The sequence below is a fragment of the Eumetopias jubatus genome, unplaced genomic scaffold, assembly GCF_037043125.1.
Source record: "Eumetopias jubatus isolate StellerSeaLion01/CBP00866 unplaced genomic scaffold, mEumJub1_p1.0 scaffold_1, whole genome shotgun sequence".
Classification (NCBI taxonomy): Eukaryota; Metazoa; Chordata; class Mammalia; order Carnivora; family Otariidae; genus Eumetopias; species Eumetopias jubatus.
Window position 1 is genome coordinate 96,087,650 of NW_028274807.1, and position 15,198 is coordinate 96,102,847.

The 15,198-nt window shown below is 37.6% G+C and overlaps 1 protein-coding gene across 4 annotated transcripts in view; it reads left to right on the plus strand.

Annotated features, from left to right (window-relative positions):
• Positions 1-435: 435 nt before the first annotated feature.
• The window catches only part of PDCD10 (programmed cell death 10), a 41,652-nt gene continuing 26,889 nt past the window's right edge, over positions 436-15,198 (plus strand). The window contains exon 1 of one of the 4 annotated variants that reach the window (XM_028103137.2): positions 436-547. The gene's annotated coding sequence lies outside the window, so the exon portion shown is untranslated. Of the gene's footprint in view, positions 548-958; positions 1,091-15,198 lie in introns of those variants that run through there. The other 3 variants (XM_028103138.2, XM_028103136.2, XM_028103135.2) reach the window with 3 other exon arrangements.

A 15,198-nucleotide genomic window follows, 5' to 3' on the forward strand; every position in this document is an offset into this window, starting at 1 on the left:
CACACCGCTCGCTCTCTCTACGCCAGCGATTCCCCCCGATGCTTCCTCCCCCTGGTGCAGCGTCCACAGCTCAGCCTCCCCACGTTACCCGCCTCAAGCTCTCCCCCCAACGCCCTTTCTTCCTCTGCTCTGCTAGCCCGCCCCCACAATGGGTGAGTCGCCGACAGGGCCGACCCAGCACCCTGATTGGTGCAGGTGAGAGCTGACCCCTCCCTTCCTCCTCCTTTCGAACACCCTCTCTCTCGGTCTCACCTCCTCCCGCAAAGGCAGGGAACTCTCTTACTATTGGCTAGAAGTGTCCCCACCCATCGCCTTAGGCTCTACCGCACGGCCTGCCGGGAATTGTAGTCTTACATGTGCAGAGATTGCCGACGACGGCTGCGAGTGGGACTACGAGTCCCCATAGGCCCCTGCGCGACTCCGGCTGGGCAGGATTCCGGACAACGCCTGGTTCCTCTCGGGTCCTTCCGGCGTCGCCGGAGTGAATTGATCCGGGAGTTGAAGAGGGCTCCAGAGGTGGGAAGTGAAGTCAGTGCCTCAGTTGCCGGTAAGGTGTGGCTGTACTGTCCCAGTCTCTGTAGTCCCGAGCGGAGCAGAAGAGGTGTGGGGTCACACAGGGGCCGTGGCTGAGGCACTCGGGCTTGGTTCTGGCAGGCGGAGCGGACGGGGCTGGGAACGGGGCCCTATGGGCGTAAGCGAGGTTACCCTACGCGAGTGGCGTAAAGCGGGTTTGTAAGTGCTGCTTGCCCTGCTCGGGCCTGAACGCCTCCAGGAAGTCTGCTCTGGGTGGGGGCGGGAGGGGAAGGGCGAGGTTGGCCTCTGGTGCCCCTGGAGAAGGGAGAGGGCGGATGTGTCTGGGGTGGGGTCCTCCGAAGGTGTGGCTTGGGGCGGGGAGATGTGGCTGCTGTTTTCCCCCTGCTTTAGAAGTAGGATAGGGAAGGAGTGGAGGAGGGAAGGGGCGCTTGGGAGTCTGCTCTTGGGGTGACTCAGGTTATGCCCTTTGAAAGAAGAGAACTGTAAAGGAAGAGTCAAATGTTGACAGAGATCTGCGGATTCAGTTCCAGTTTCATGATGTGGCCCTTCTGAGGAGGTAATTTTGCCTCTAAGCAGAAAACCTTAACCTTCTTAGGTGTAATTCCAGAGGTATCTTTATACCCGTTCTGTTTTTAAAGACACTGTTTTCGGATGCCTGTGAGAAACTGAGGGGATAAGTGACGTGCCCAAGGTCACACACGTAGGGACTGATTTGAATCTAATCTAATTGTAATCCAGTTTCTGAATCAGGGCTGTCGCACCAGAAATAAAGAATAGGGAGGTTGGTGGTTTTTTGAAGTGAGTGGGGGAAATTGCAAAGTAATGCATTTTATGTATTTCTAAGAAGCCGTTTGTGAGGTAAAGAGTTTTTTGAGTTGGAGAAATTCCTCAATAAAACAAGGACACACACTAACTTTTTGGAACAATAAGTGAGTTTCAGCCTACCTATTACGGGTATACTAAGTGACGGACTTGTACCCCCATTTCAAACGGTAGATAATGAGCTAGGAGAATGTAAAAAAAATGTATCCCATCCTTACATTTAAAAGGTGTTCCTTTTCCTCCCTACCTTAGGACTGACGGTTTTTCCTATGGTTTTGTAAAACTGACAACAGTAGTATCAGAATTCTTTCACAAAACTTATTTTACACGTTTTTCAAGTAATAATAGTATCAAGAGAGTTTGGTGTGCGCATGACTAGAAAAGAAGTTACGTTGCATTTCTTGGACGTAACATCACATTTTGTTGATTTCTATTTGCTTTTCCCCTTATTTTCTTGACTCCAGTGTGTGTGTGTATTTATGTGTAAAGTCATCAAGCGCCTACTTTATTTTTCTTAGGATTATAAATGACTTTTAATTCATCCTATTTTTACTAAAGAATGGGAAAATTGGATATTTATATTTTATATTGAGCAGAAAGCAGTATTCTTGTAACTTAACGGTCTTATCCTTTATAATTGTTAGTGTGACCATTTATAGCTCATGAATATTACTGGATCTTTAACAGAATTTTAGGTGTGTTTTTTGACATCAGGATTTCTTTTGTGATAAGTTTATATACAATAATTCAGTATCTGCTGATAGCTAGTAGTTAATCCTGGTCAACTGTTGTATAAGTTGACCATTGAAATATGCTGCTTTTTGAATGTACTCTGCAAATATTAACAGTGTTTAACTTTTGAATGCAAAAACGCTTTCTAGGATCATATATTGTATATTGGTCCCCTATGATTGAAGTTAAGATGGTCTGGAGATTAATATAACCTTTAAAATAGAGGTATGATATTATAGAATGAAGTAGGAAGTATAGGAGTAACGTAGCACCATGAGTAATGCAGTACACAAGGAAGGAAGGCGAGTTAAACAAAATTATGTGGGGATAACTGGCTCCATGCTCTATTATAGGAGGAAGTGGTAGTTTACATAGAGTGTAAACTGAACATGAGTTAGTGATAGTAAAGCAAGAATGTTAATGTGTTTTCTAGATGGCAGTGTAGGCATTTCCTTTTTGTTGGAAGTGTGAGATGAGTTCTCTAACTTTGGCATGCAGCTATGAGGTTGTGGAATGAACTTTTGAATTAAGAGTCAGGAAAATTTGGAAATAAGTAAAATTAATTTAATGCGTTTGTTCAGTGTGTGTTAGTTTTTGTCCTGGGTTCAGTTCTATCATTACTCTTCATCTCTGAGGCCCATTATAGTTTTGGTATTTCATCTGTATTGTAAAATGATGGAGCAAGGTTGTTACTGTATTTATAGTCTTTAAGTTACAGTGTGGTCACTTTGGATCTCTGCACATTGAAGAATTTAGGGTTCCCAGAGTTATGTGAATACTTGTATTTTTATAATAGTTAGCAGTTCACCAGTATCCACATTTGTTCTCATTTTTGGTTTTGCAGAAGCCTTGTGTCAGCTTTTGGACATCATCTCTTACAGGACTTAGGATGTCTCCCACATGCATCTATCTTTGAGGGTAGAAGGTCATGAGAACAGGATTCTGAATTATCATTGCATTCCTAGTAGGTAAAATAATTGAGTACCGGTTTACACAGAGAATGAAAAAGTTCAAATTGGTCAAGTGTAATGTCATGAAACTAGTGACTGGTGGGATTAAGGCATAAGCCAGGTCTTCTGACTGTAGATCTTCCTATTATAGAATAAAGACTCAGTTCCCCAAATTATTTATTTTACATGAGAAAAGGACTTAAAATGACTTAAGTATTCAAATTCTTTTACCCTCATACACTTTTTAATGCTGACAGTTTATTCTTTGCCTCCTTTCCAGCTCTCCACACTTATTACCAACCTTTCTTACTTACTGCACCTTTCATTACTACATACATAAGTTTCTTCCTGACTTGGGAAGCTTTGTACATCATGTTCCATCTCCCTGCGGGCTGCTCCTTGTCTCCTTCCTAAATCTGATGAACTCCTAGTTATTTGCAGATCTCAGTTTAAATGTCATTCCTCAGGGGAACCTTTCCTGACCTTCTTTGACTCTTCCTTCCTAAAACTAGAACTTACTATAGTAGTTCCTAGTGTATCTTCACCAGCTTTGTACATCTTTGTATCATCATCACAATAGGAACTTAATTATTTCTTATTTGATAAATGTCTGTCTCTCTCACTAGACTATAAGCTATCTAGGTAGGACCCTCTCATTTGTCATGTGCTTTACCTCATTACTTACACAGTATCTGGCACAAAGGAAGTTTTCAGTAAATACTTGCTGAAAGTGAGTAAATGATTGAATGAATGAGTGCATTCATGCACAGTGTCTCCAGCACTGCTAGGGACAGAAGTACAGAAATAAGTAAAACAGACTTGCTTTCCACCCTTAGATGAAAGGACTTATGACAGAAGTTTTATAATATAAATTGTAGAAAGATGTTTGTTCTTTTTGGAGGTCTCTAAGATCAGGATAGATTGTTTTCTATAGGGAAATGAAAAAGGAGTCATTTTCTGTTACAGCAGACTTTGTATGTAACACAGCATTTTGGAGACCTTATCACTGTCCTGCTTTTTGCAAGCAACATTCATTATAACAAAATACAGATGTGGAGGAAACAAACTTTTAATGGATTCTATACTTCCCTAATGTGATCTCATTTTGTCCTGAACAGAATTCATGCTTTTTTTCTTTTTTCTTTGTTGTTTCATTTTGTTTTTTAAACATGGTATCTTCTTTTGAATTTTACTTTTAATATCATCTGCTTTAGACAAGGTGACTTTGTAAAATGGAGTCATGCTTGTTTCAAAGCTTATATTTTGGGCTTCTTGAAAATTTTCCTGTTTCACTGGGTCTTAAGGTAATACCTTATTTGCTTTAAACTTAGATACTTATGAGACTAAAATGATCATTATTTTAAAAACATGCAAACCAAATTTCAGGGATAAATATGTGTTAGAGTTTGGTCGTGAAAACAAATTCATTAATCCTTTGCAGTACTATAATAATCGCATAGAATAAATTGAACAGCTCTGAGTTGCTATAACCTTATATGCTTTCATGAATTTACCAATTCCCTCTCTCACGAGAGATTGTCAAAAAATGATTGCTGGCATTTGGTTTTAAAATTTGATAATACTCCCAGTTTTTATTAATAATTGTAAGTCTTTGATAAGTCCTAAACTTACTTTTTTTAAAAAAGTCAGTTTTTGTGTTTTTATTTTTTTATGATCTTTTTTACCCAAGAAATTCATATTTACCTAGTATAACTAGTATATGGAGAACAAATCTAAAGTACTGCTTCTTACATGTTTTTGGATTATTAGGGTTATTATAATAGGTAATGTTACTAAGAGTTTTAAGCTAATTTCATGGTAAATGAGAAGTTAAGTAGTGTGAGGGTTTTTTTTTTTTGCATATATTACTGCATTTGAAATGTTATAGAAAGTTGCAGTCTTAAATATTGATTTTTGGGGGGCACACACACGGTGTAACCAATGAAAACACCTTTATTGCAGCATTTAGAAATAATTTATTTGCAGAAAGATAAACAATGTAATTTGGTGGTCCATTTTTGTAGGAAAATGAAAAATTCAGTTTTTAAATTTTAGCTACAAAATTAATTGCATCTTTGATGTAGTGTAGTATTACAATCTTATTTTCAAAATCACCCTTATATTTTTGGTTTGAATAGCCTTTTTTTTAACTACTCAAAAAGTGAGTTGAATCTATTCAGTCTTAATTTTACTTTTCTATGGTTGCTTAGAATTAATTAATTGTTGCTATTTAAAAGAAAGAAAAAAGAGGATTTTATCAGCAAGCTTATGAATTATTGGGTAACAGCAGTGCAACATATTAAATGGTAGTCACTACTGTTTACTCAGGCCAATCCCTTGGAAATAAGTTTACCAGAAGTAAGTATAGATTGCTTAATGATATTTTGTTTTATTCATTTGTCAAATATTTATTGAGTATATATTACGTGTGAAATTACCTTAAATATTTAGAATGAGCTGGGATATAATCTGATAGCTGCATTTATTGAGCAGTAACTCAGTGCCGGGCATCACACTAAGCATGCCACATGATGTCATATAATCCTTGCAACAGTCCTATGAGGTAGAGGCACTATTATCCCCAACTTAAACGGGAGAAATTAAAGTACAGAGAGTTTAAGCAGCTTGCCCAAGGTTATACAACCAGTAATTGCTTGGAATTAGGATTTGAATCCAGGCTGTCTCACTCAAGAGACCATATTTTAAGTCATTGCCATAAAAATGATGTAATGATTGAGCTCTATTGGAGGGCGGTTAGATTTAGAGTTGCAGTTAGAGAGAATTTTTATATTAGATGCTAAGGTCAGTATTGCAGGCAAAAATTTCTTACATTCAAACTTCCTCAAAAAAATCTTGTAGGGAGTTAGCACATTGGAGACTAACATAACTTTCACCCAGCCAGTTTTTCTTTAGCACTGGGATAGAATTACTTTTCCTTTGAGTAGTAGGTGAAGCATTTGATTTGTTATTCAGAGCCATGTTGGAAAAGAAATATGTATAACACAGGAATCATAGTGTGGTGAGGTGCTCATAGTGAGAGGTACTATGTCTCTAAGTCTGGCAGGGGGAATAGCAGATCCATGTCTGTCCTGTCTTTCATTCTGGGGCTTATGTGCATGGAGTGGATTTATGATCACCTTCGGATTTCAGTAGTTCTCTTTTTTGTTTTCTTGAAAAAATGTTAGGCATGCGTGTTGACCTTGTGTACGATAAGTATATGTGTAACATGAGGCAGGTGTGCTTGAGGAGTTATGCAAAGTGGCAGCTTGATGTGTTGTATTTCTTTATTGTTCCTCTTCCCTGCAAGACCGCACCACCCTCAAGGGCATGGACTCTGACTTTTCATCACACCTAACACTTGCTGACTTAGACCGACTATGCAGAGTACTGCACTAGCTACTAGGAAATAGAAAAAGGAATAAAACTTCTCTTTAATGCGTTTATCATTTAGTGGGTAGAAGGGGAAGGGGATGGGAAGACTGTTACACGGGCAGTTTTTTCCTAGTTTTTTTTTTTTTTTCTTTTTATCTTTGGACCTCTTTTACCCCCTTCCTTACATATTAATGTACTTTTGCATGCACCAATTCATTTGATAATTTTGGGTCAGAGCTAATAGAAAGGGAAAAAAATTATAGTTTCTCTAACTTACCATCTGGTTTCCGGTACTGAAACACGCCTTCCTACCTCATTCAACCATCCTGTCTTCAGGATGAACTGGAACTCTAGTGGAGACTGGAGTTAAGGAATGACAAAACCCTAAGATGTTACACCCCTGCTGCCATCTTAGACTTAGGTAAGGTTACTACCACAAAAGCCAGTTGGGAATGGTAGGGGAGTCAGACCTGGCTCTAGGCTGCAGCTGCTCCCTATACCAAGTTTCACAATGTTGCAAGGTTTAATTAAATTGCAAAGAACTTTGAATTTTGCTGTGATCTCTTATTCAGAAATATATATGCCTTCTGGATGTCTTTATCCATAAAAAAACGGCATTCTGTTGTCAAAACTCTAGATTTCTGGGGTCCTATCTTAATTTTGGTTTGCCTCCTTAAAAAAGTACAGTTTTGGAAGGAAGGCTACAAGAGGAACTATATATACAAGCAGATATTCTCATTTTTTTGTGTGTGAATGTGTCTAATAGCATTTGTATTTTGAGATCAGGAGCTAAAAGTGAAGTTAAATGCTATCATCAAGATAAAACCTTGTCCTTATTAGCACCTAGTTTTAAACAAATGACCCAGTGAATTTGTTATCTGGAGCTAACAATTTTATCAACATTTGAATGCCTTGTGGCAGTGTTGGTGCAAAGAAATTTTGTAAGTAAGGTAAAGAAAATACACATTGCATTTGGTAGAGGACCTTAGGCAATTAAGAGTCATTAAGATAAATGGTAGGTATTATAAGTGATACAGGGCAGGTAGGCCTAACCCATGTAGTATAGTCTCCTTAAATTGTACCTTCAAGCATAGGGAACATAGGAACAGTATGAAGATTTAAGTTTAGTTGAATTTCTAAGGGATTTTAAAGGAAAGCTTTAGCATTATATTGGAAAAATTAAAACGGGAGATCACAAATACCAATAAAAAGGAAAATAGAAAGATGTACGTCAGACATTTAATGAGCCACTAGGTTAAGAACTTATAAAAGATGAACATATTCAAAGGTTGAATTTGTTTCCTGCCCTACAACAAATGTTGTCATTTAAATTTTGTTCAGACTAGGATTTAACAAAAATTTAGGCATTGGAATAGGAAAATTGAAGATTGTCACAACTAAAAAGATGTACTATTTTCTCCTGAATTACTTGTGCAGAAATATCTTAGAAGCCGGTTGTTGCTACTTTTATTGTTCCTATTTCCTATCAGGTAATTCGGAGGTAACAAGCCCTTTGATTTTGTTGTCAGCTATTTATTATCCTATGCCCTTTTATGAATTATTTTGAATCATCTTGAGGTCTTTGGTTGCCTCTTTATTTCAGTCTGCTGCTCAGTCTGCTTCTGGGCCGGTTTTCTCTATTAAAGTTGATTTCTTTACATGAAGAGAATAAAAAGTAATTTTAACATAAGCTTGACAATTTTAAAATTCACTTATTGACCAGATTCTTTTTAAGTATTCTAAAACTATGTAGCTTGCTTTGGATGATATGTAACTTTTTTTTCTGGTGGTCCAAGTATTTTATGCCTTCACTTTGGCCAAATGGAGAACAAATTTTTTTAAATATGCTGTGTGATGTGGCCTTTATGACATTGTGATAACCAATAAAAGGTTGTCATTGTGTGTGCTATACAGGTGTGGACTAGTGTGAGGTAAATGAGGGGCCTAGGGTACAAAATTTAAGGAGGCAATTACTCTGTGTTAAGCAAGTCAGAGCTAAGTTTTGTGCTCTGAGTGGTCTGGTTTGCCTCACCCTAGTTCCAATCCTTTTGCTATGTCAGGTCCATAGAACTCTGTCTACAAATGTCAGTAAGTGGGGGTGCCTGGGTGGCTCAGTCAGTAAGTGTCTGCTTTCAGCTCAGGTCATGATTTCAGGGTCCTGGGATCCAGCCTTGCGTTGGACTCCCTGCTCATCTGGGACCTGCTTCTCCCTCTCCTGCTCCCACTGCTTGCGTGTGTGTGCACTCTCTCTGTCAAATAGATAAATAAAATCTTTAAAAATAAATAAATAAAATGTAACATGAATAAATAAAATGTAACTATGAATTAAATGCTTATTGTATGTCAGCCACTTTATTAACTGCTTCATATGTGTTTAGAGCTCTTAATAACCATGTAAGTTGAGTACTTCAATGTTTTTGTTAATTTCTCAGTATAGAAAGAGAGATGAATTGAATAACTTAAATGATAACACCCAGCTGAGCAAAAATTGAAACTCAGGTCCTTGTTTCAAATTTGAGAGCATACCTAGTGCTCTATACTGTCCATCTGTGTGTAGAAAAATTTAATTCTTGTCCGTTTTATAGATTTCTGTATTAAGAAACAGTACTCCCCCTTCCTCACAAGAAACTGCTCTCCAAAATGTGCAAGTGCATACACTGACATGATGCAGTTAACTTTTAAGGTGAGTGAGTCAGAGGTCTCAGCAGCACCAAATTGAGGATCCACAAATTTGTGCTGCTTAGTAACACCTTAAATCAGAGCCCCATTCCTGCTGGTTTCAGTCTTCAAACACTGTACATGGAATTTGGGGGTTGGCTGTAAGCAGATTAAAGATCAGGGCAGGTTAGTCTAGAAGTAGTTCATTTGGCAGTTCATTTCACATGTCCTATACAATAGGCTATAGTAACTCGGTAGCATATTTGTTTAAAATGTCTGTCACCATTCTGTTTGGTTTCTTAAATGTGAATTTTTGTGGACATTTCTAAGTTGTAAAATTTGGAGATTGGATGAAATAATATATAATGGCTGTTTTCACGTTAAAATTTTAGGGTCTTAACATTTAAGTTTCTTAACTGAGTTATGGAAAAATCTGGGGCCAGAAGGGCTTTTGCCAGCACTCAACCTTACTTTTGGGACCATTCGTTCCCCTTTGTTCTTCATAATGCTTTGTTTATAAAGCTTGTGTCCCGATTGTCATAGAGCAATAGTTTTCTAACTGTGGAGAGAGAGTTGCTAAAGAGCTCCTATGAGAAGGAGGGGCTAGGGGCTGGAAACTAGTTACTTCCTCCATTTATTGGATGAATGAACAGTTTAGTGTGTTTTATCTCTCTTGATCAAAGATTTTATTTGAAAAACAACAGTTCTGTTGTTTTAAAGAAGCTTAAAATCACTTACCTTTCTTTATCTGGCTTTCAAGCATCCTTGATTTGCCTGGCTAGATGATTGTTCAGGAGACCTGATTTCTAGGAGATCTGGTATTTCATCTTATATTAAAATGTAGTTATAATAGCTAATATTGAATAGTTACTATGTGCCATGCACTGTTCTCAACACTTTATCTGTAATAACTTGTTGAATCGTCACATCAGCCTTAAGAGAGAGAGACTGTAATTCCCATTTCATAGATGAGAAGACTGCAGCACGGAGAAGTTATTAGCTAACTTGCCCCAGGTCACACCATATAGTGAGTGGTGGATCCAGGATTGGATCTGGGCAATCTGGTTCTAGAATCACTATGCTTACTACTCACCTCTCCGATGACAGTGTTGTTAATGTTAGCCAAGTATACTGGAAGCAGTCCTGTTCCTGTTTTCCTGGAGGTAGCATTGTGGATTTTGAAGTGTTTTTTAGAATCTTATTTCTCCACAGAAAAAAATAAATCGTGAGTTTTAAGTGACTCATTTGTAAGTGTATGTGTAGAATCATGTCTGCTTATTAGTAAAGGAACACCTGTATGTGACAGACATATGGGAATTAACAAAGAATGATAAAGGAATGGAGTTAAATTTAGAGCACTTTTATATTTTGCATTCTTTCCTTTATGGGTCATTGTGTTCTAATTTGCCAATGTTACCTGTTTTCAAAGACATCTTAGCTTTCAGATGATGTTTTAGTTAGAACCTCTGTTACTTCTCAATTAACAGCTTAGCAAATGCTTGTTTGGTCAATCATGTTAACAGAGATATTGAAGACTTCATCTTTTTTATCCTGTTACTTAACAAACCATAGCTGGAGTTCTTCAACTGTTAGTGGTATCAGATACCTGGAAATTGTGTTATAACAGAGAGGGTGCCTTTAAAAATTTGATCGAGAGGTTAGACCTTCCAATGAAGTGATAATTCATAGTGGAATGTGTACTTTCTTTGAATAGTTATTTAAAAGTACAAAAACACAGTGCTCAGTAAATTACAGGTATTTAATATAGAAGTTTTATGGTTTGATTTAGAAATCACCTCATCTTTTATTCTAACTACATCTCTTTTTAAGTATGCAGCTTGGTTTTTGTCTATTTTAAAAAAGGAACTAAAACATGGAGAGGTGAAGTGCTTTGCTCAGAGATAAGATGGTTTGTAATGACAGTATGCAGAATTTGAGCCCTTGTTTTCAGACCTTAATACTTAGGCCTTTTTTTCATAGCTGTGCACAGATTCTCCACTGATACCTTGAAGATGTCTAGAAAAATTTTGATATATGTAAACAAATATGGTGGCAAAGTGTCATATGTTACACTTAACCATTAACAAGGGATTGTTTCTAGATGTCCCTAAATGCAAAATTCACTAAAAACTGAACTGATTGTAGTGCATGCTCAGGAAGGTTGAATTCCACATAACCTTATTAAAAAAGAAAACTACATATGGGAGACCTTGAAATATAGAAAATATAATTTGCAGAGGAAGGAGAGAGATGTAGGTATATCGTGAAGGTTTTAAGCTTATTTTGGTTTAAGTAGGATCTGCTTAACCCTAGTCCTCTGCCTCCCTTTTTCTTAGCTTTCTCTTCTAAATATTTTGTCTCTTGTTTAAAAGTGGCTACAACATTTTGAGGTGAGAAGGCCCTAAAAAGTAGGTTGTGATTATCAAAGGCTCACCTTTTCAGCTATGCTAAATGGCCAGACTGAGCTACACAGCCTTAGAATAAATTTAGTTTTCTAGGAGCCTGATGGGTATGATTCAAAGCTCCCAGGTGCTTGAGAGAATGCAAAGAGTGGTCAAGTATTTGAGACCTTGAATCAACCAACTACTGGGCAGGCCCTCTCTACTAGAAAACGTAAATCATTTTTGTGATCTGATAAAAAATTTTTTTTAGTTTCCCATGAGATTACTTTTGAACCTGTGGTAGATCACCATAATAACATTTTATTATCACTGAAATTTAGAATACCAGAGCCTTTAAAATGATACAATTTTATTCCCTCTTTTTTCTGTTGGGAAAACAAGGCCAGTGATTAAGTGAAACTTCCACAAAGTCAGAACCAAAAAGAACCCCTGTCTCAGGTACTTAGTCAGTTTTACCCAAATCCCGGCGCCTGGCCTCGGCAGCTAGTTTTTCTGACTCTCTAGGTACTGTTCTTTCCATACCAGTGGTTTCCAGCTTCTCCTGTTCATGAGAATCATTGGGGTTGTCTGCTAAAAATACAGCTTCCTGGACCCTATCTTGGAGATTCTGATTGAGTCAGCTTGGGAATGTTTTTAATGAGGACTGAAGTGATTGTGATGGCTTAGGTCGTCCAACATTTGGAAACTACACCACTCCTGCACCCTTTCCCATAGAGAAAGTTTTGCTATGTGCTGAAAGCTGGATAACTTTTTGGATCTTGCTTATGTATAAAGCAAGGCTAAGCTATGTTGGAAATTCTTGCACTTTGAGAATTTTGTGAACTATTAAATTATATGCCAGTTTTATTCCATGATCTAAAAGATACCCTAGCAACCCTAATAAAATAATTTATAATCTGTGATTTACTTTTCTTTAGTTTTATTTGGTTTTCATGTAAATTTCTGTTAGAATTCTGATTTTAGTTGCAATCATCTGATGCTAATATTCTCTTAGCTTATCATACTAGGAAGAGCTTGGGATAGCAATAAGTAGTAAAATCTGCTAAATGTGACTGGTAAATTAGACTTTGTTAATAGAATTAATTAGATTTCTATGTTTGTTTTGTTTTGCTAGACTTGATATTTGAAAAGTATTAGCAAGACTGATTCAACTTACAAATTGCCCATCTCTTACCTCATTAATTTCATTCAACAAACATTTATTGTCTACTATGTACCTTCTATACTGACTAATGTCTCTACTGGGAAAAAGAAATACAGATTTGGTGGCATAAACATGGATTCTGCTTACTGCCAGAATGAATAAACTTCTTTTAGCTAAATGTTCATGAATAGGGGGGGTCCAATGAAATCAAATCAATCAGTCTTTCCCTCTTCAAGGAGGGAAACTAAAGGAATTATAAGAATTTAAGACCAGGTGAGGGCTAAGTTTTGGATTTGACTATAAAGAAAAACAAGACAAATATACCTGCTTACAAATGTTTTAAGTGTAGAATTTATTTAGGAGCCTTTTTCTCCCCAAGAACTGCATATTTCAGTACCAGGGACTTCATTTGTCCATTCCTTATATTTGTGAGTAAATAACTTTAGCTCTAGAATTATCTCCTGCCCAGATGGATTAAAATGAGGCTCTCTCAGAAAATGCTGATTCTGACCCTGGAGATATATCTGAGTATAGTTCTTTCCTTCTTTTTTTTATTTTTTAATTTTTTTTAGATTTTCTTTATTTATTTGACAGAGAGAACGTGCACACACAAGCAGGGGAAGTGGCAGGCAGAGGGTGATGGAGAAGCAGGCTCCCCGCTGAGCAGGGAGCCCAGTGCGGGGCTGGATCCCAGGACCCTGAAATCATGACCTGAGCCGAAGGCAGATGCTTAACCGACTGAGCCACCCAGGAATGAACAGACTCCTGTTGGTTCTTTGGGCAGGTCAGGCTAGAAACTCCAAAGACTAAGACTTTGGCAGTGGGATGGCCAAGAACCTATTTTTGTTTTCCCCTCACTTTAAACAAATAATAATGGTCTTAAGCTCAGGAAGTTATTTAATACTTACGCATCTTGTCTCAGAAATTAGTGCCATTTTGAACATTGAAGGAAATAAAGGGGAAAGTATAAATGAATCGATTGCTTATATTCTATTTGTATAGGTATTACCATATCACAGAGGGTGTTTTTGAAGAAAAATTTGCTTAAAAGTATACATTTTGTCTTAAGTTATTGACATCTATAGTTCTGTTTTTTAAAAAGGTTGTGATGCTAACTCCCCAGGAAACAAAGCTTACTTTGAAATGAAAACTTTTCCCCCACTGCAACACATTGGAAATAGGAAACTAAGTAGCTCTTGCTGTGTTGCCACTATACCCACATTAAATTTTTATTATTTATTATTACTTAGCAATTATAATCATGGCAAGTCATTTTTTGGACTGTGGTTTCTATTGTACTACATGGTAGATGAGGTCACTTTTTAAGGCCTTTCCAGATTTGGGATTTGGAGTTACTAATTGTTAGTTGGCTCTTCATGCATGATCAGCACTCGCCTCAGAAACCAGTATCCCTTAGAGAGCTGGAACTTTGGTAATGTGCTGCCCAGCTGCCCTGGGCCTGACGTTACCTGTGGTGAAAGGAAGAAACCTCAAAGGGGCAGGGCCTCAAGCTCTTGCTCAGCTCAGTTGACCCTTGCTCTTCAGGTTAACAGGCTCTTTGTTGCTTGGAGTAATTGCAGGTTGTCCACTGAACCATTTCAAATAAAGAACCATGTAGAAGGAATGACAGCATGTTTTAACTTGAACTAAAATTGGCATATTTAAAAAGCCTTATTGAAATTGTTGATTTTTAATCTCATATAAACACTAATGAAACTGTGAGTGGCCCCAGTTTGTGAATGTGTGTTCTGAGAAGTTCAGTTGCAACTTGGTTCTTTGGAACATTTTCCGTAGGACAGTATTAAAAGGTAGATAAGTATGATGTAAGACAGACACCTATTTAGCTCATAATATTGCTGTAATTCTTTCTTTTTTTTTTTTTAAGACTTTATTTATTTGAGAGAGAGAATGAGCAGTGGGGAGGGGCAGAGGGAGAGAGAGAGAGATGCGGGGCTGATCCCAGGACTCCGAGATCATGACCTGAGCCCAAGGCAGATGCTTAACCAACTAAGCCACTCAAGCGCCCCTATAATACTTTCTTTTTGATGACAAATAGTAGCTGATAGTACTGTAAGTTAGTCTTAGAGGCAAGAAATACATGTATATGTTTGGTTTTTCTTAAATTTAGATCATAAATATCTTAAGTGAAACTCCTGACATGGGACAATACTATTGATTCAACACAATTAAAAAAAAATTTCAATGCCACCATTTACAAAGGTAAAAATTAAGTATTTGAACAGGTTTGGTGGGGTAAATAGGTAGGTGCCAGCAGGAATTCTGAGTGACTCTAGCTACTTTTACTGATCCCTTCATTTCTGTCTGCCTTTATATATGCAGGGATACATACATGTTCAAAAGAGTAAAAGACAAAAATAATCCAATTGAGCCTACTGTAGGAATTCACCTCCTTTTTACTGAGATCACCTCTCTCACCAGCTCACTGCCTCAGTTCCTACAGTAGTTCTTGTTCCCGGTATACAAGTGACATTACTCTTTCAGCATTATTCATGACCGCATCAAGAAATCCAATCATTTTTTAAAAGTTACTGTCCATGCTAGGGAGCATTTAAAACTTTGGACC